The 3,406-nt window shown below is 35.6% G+C and overlaps 1 non-coding gene across 1 annotated transcript; it reads left to right on the top strand.

Moving 5' to 3' along the window:
• Window positions 1-2,897: 2,897 nt before the first annotated feature.
• Window positions 2,898-2,972, top strand: TRNAF-GAA (transfer RNA phenylalanine (anticodon GAA)). Its single transcript has one exon. It is a non-coding gene; the product is annotated as a tRNA-Phe (tRNA).
• Window positions 2,973-3,406: the final 434 nt, after the last annotated feature.

Below are 3,406 nucleotides of genomic sequence, written 5' to 3'. Positions count from 1 at the left end.
AACTTTCTCACTACCTTCTTCAACTTGTTGCACTTGTGATGAAGCTTTTCTCCCATCTTCTTTTTTTCTTTCCTTTATCATCCACCTTCTTTCTTCAATCGTCTGTTTCGTGCAGAGCGCGGTCCAAGTGTTCTTCATACGACTGTGGGACCTTGTTGGGGTATCCATATTGTGGAGGGGGGTCGCGGTAACCCAATGTCACCATTTCGTAATGGTTCCTTGGTTCTGGATACGGAACATCGGTCATGTCAGAAGAAAGATAGAAGAAAGATTTAGCGGCTTCGTTCTGTTCTCGGATCTCATCAGCTTGCTCTTGAATTGATGGAACCTCTCCTTGGAATGATGGGAAGCTTGACAAATCTTGGTTCTTGAGAGCTTCGAGATATTGGACATATGGATCCAAAGAACCATAGCTCGGGTTTTGGGAAGTGAGTGATCCATCCATTGATGTTGATATCTCATTGGGATTATTGGGATGCTCTTCTTCCTGTTCGGATTCTTCCTCGGGGTCCTCCTCTTCTTCGGGATCTTGTTCTTCTTCTGGTTCCTCTTCTTTCATAGGTTCTTCCTCTTCTTCAGGTTCTTCCTCCTCCATATGTTGTGTGGTCTCGTTGATCATTGGGGGAATTTTGAAACTTTCGTAAGACATCATTACCCTTATCTTGGGCTTGCGGGACGGCCCTTCGTCATTGTTGTGTTGAGAGTTGACTTCACATTGACTGTCTTAACACATTTTCCATTAGGATTTTAAATTATTATTTTATTCTCTAACTAATTTTCTTTAACGAATTAAGCCTGATTCGTTAACTAATTCGTTATTAACTAATTTTATTTAACGGTTTAAGGGTGTCGGCTCGTCGTTTCATGACTAGATCTAGAGAGTTTGGGTCCGGGTCGATGCTCGGTTTCCACTTTGGTTCGGCTAAGGGAAAGAGAGAAAATGAAGAGAGAGCTTAAGTGTGTGTTTTGGGTGGTGTATGGAATACGTGAAATGAATGAATTAAGGAAGGAACATGCTTTATATATTATGGATCATGGGCTTAGGCCCATGGTTTTTTCCCCTTTCCTTATTAACCCAAGTCCACTACCCAACACAAGCCCATTTCATAACATCTAGTCTTATTGTTATCGATCCACTAACTCAGTTATTTCACCCGACACAATATAATATATTAAATATTATTCTAGAAATTTCGGGATGTTACAATGATGCATATTAAAAATACTAAAACCAAGATATGAGTGTTCAAGAAGTTTATGTGATCAAATCATAGTGTGTAATTGAAAACATGTTATTTAAATAAGAACAACAAGAAATTTACGGTGTAAGAGGAGCCATATGGCAAGTTCCTTGAATAGAAGGTGGAGGTTATGGTCTTGTTCATAATTCATAATTCTTGTACAACTTGTAAAGTAAAGAAGTGCCCCTGCACACACAATATACATTAAATATTATGGACGACATAAATGCCCCTAAAACCATATATCTAATGATGTCTATTATAATATCTTTTGGGGAACTTTTATGTTGTAGTTGTTGTTTCTGGTACTTGTTGTTTCTAGTATTAGTTGTGTAGCACTCAAGTCAAAACCTACTTTTGGAGAAATAGTTTCAAATTATCCTAATCTAACAAATTATACATCCTAAGACCCAACATATAATATGATCAACAAAATTGGACAAACTAAAGAGCAAAACATAAAAATCTAACCAACGAAATTAACAAACGGAAAAGATAGGGAAGGGATTGAACAAGATTGACAATAGCAAAAACACATCAGCAAGTAGAAGACATTATAACTAAACCGATTTTGACTATACTGCTCCGTTTTATAAACCAAATTGGTTTCGGCCCATTAATTGATGGGTACACCTCTGCCTGGAACACCAACCAACCTATTTAAAGAACGTAAACTGAACCAAATATATAATTAAGCCAATTATCCAACAACTAAACCCAATTTAAAAGTGAATATATCTATATTAAGTGAAACAAAGTAGGAAGGCAACAATGGAAACCTAATAAAATTAAAGCTAATTATCCACCAATTAAAAACAATTTAAAAGTGAATTACTTAACATGTTACAAAGTAGAATGAAATCAAGAGAGTAATGAATATGAATAATATAAAGCTTGAATACCCAGATTATAAAAAACTACAACAATACTCCGAATTATAATCAAATTTCCATTAACCTAATCTATGAACCGGTAACAAAATTTATAATCAAACAAAACTGAACCTGGTAGTCGAATCCAGTACCTGAATTTGTGAACGATGAACCCTAGATTAAGCTTGGATGTTAAAACAACCTATTGAGAATAACCAAACACAATATTCAATAAAATTGAGGATAAAACCCATACCTACAAAAAAATTGAAGGGATTCTCGCTGCTAACAACAGGACGTGTGATGAAGAATTACGTGTTGCTGCTTTTATAGAAAGTAACGTATAGAGACACAACGGCGTGGAAACAATTAAATTGAGGATGAAGAATGTAACGTATGGAGAGGAATTAAAACAAAGAATTGAAGTCTAGGGTTGTATTGAAGTGGCCGACCGTGATGGTGGTATCCGATTGGAAGTCAGAGGTTAGGGAATTTAATATTACGGCCTCTCATATATGAAGTTGAAAGGATGGGTATCTCTATCTTTACTATATATACTAGTGTGAGAGCCCGCGCATTACGGCGGGGGACGGAGATTTGGTCGGTAAGTTTTTGGCGCTTCGCGTTGGGGCCGCAACATAAATTTGGTTGGTAATCTGAATAAATTTTTAATTTTGTTTTATCGGTTTTAGCCTCAACCCCATGCTTTCACATAGAACTTAAAAGTAAATAACATGTTTGACTTCTCTAGTAAAATGAAAATGAGGATGAGACATCAGGAATAGTCGGGATAGCTCAGTTGGTAGAGCAGAGGACTGAAAATCCTCGTGTCACCAGTTCAAATCTGGTTTCTGAAACATGATTAATTTGTATGAGTCTCTACTCTACCAATTTATTGATATGAATACATATTCATTATGTATTTTCCAAATTTGAGAATCCCACTGAATCCCTAATTTTATTTTTTATTGTATTTTTTTATTCTATACATAATAAAAATACAAACCATAAAACAAACGAGACTTCAATTACTCTGTTTAATCTAGAATAAAGGACAATATGCAGGATGGGTAAAAAGAGTTGTGATACCTGCCTCGATCCAGGGAAACTACAGGATCTAAAAGAATATCTCAATCCTAAGGATCCATAGGATTCATTGTGGCTCCAACACAAAAATAGAAAATTTAAGTTGTTTAGTCTTCGAGTTTTTATTTGAAATTTTCTATAAGTCAAAGCACTTCTTAAATGATTAAATATTCAACATTAAACCAAAAAATTGAACTTGGCACCAAC

Source organism: Bidens hawaiensis, unplaced genomic scaffold (assembly GCF_021521415.1).
Source record: "Bidens hawaiensis isolate Kalapana, Puna unplaced genomic scaffold, B.hawaiensis_p1.1 tig00022315_1, whole genome shotgun sequence".
NCBI lineage: Eukaryota > Viridiplantae > Streptophyta > Magnoliopsida > Asterales > Asteraceae > Bidens > Bidens hawaiensis.
This window is presented reverse-complemented; position numbering and strand designations above follow the sequence as displayed.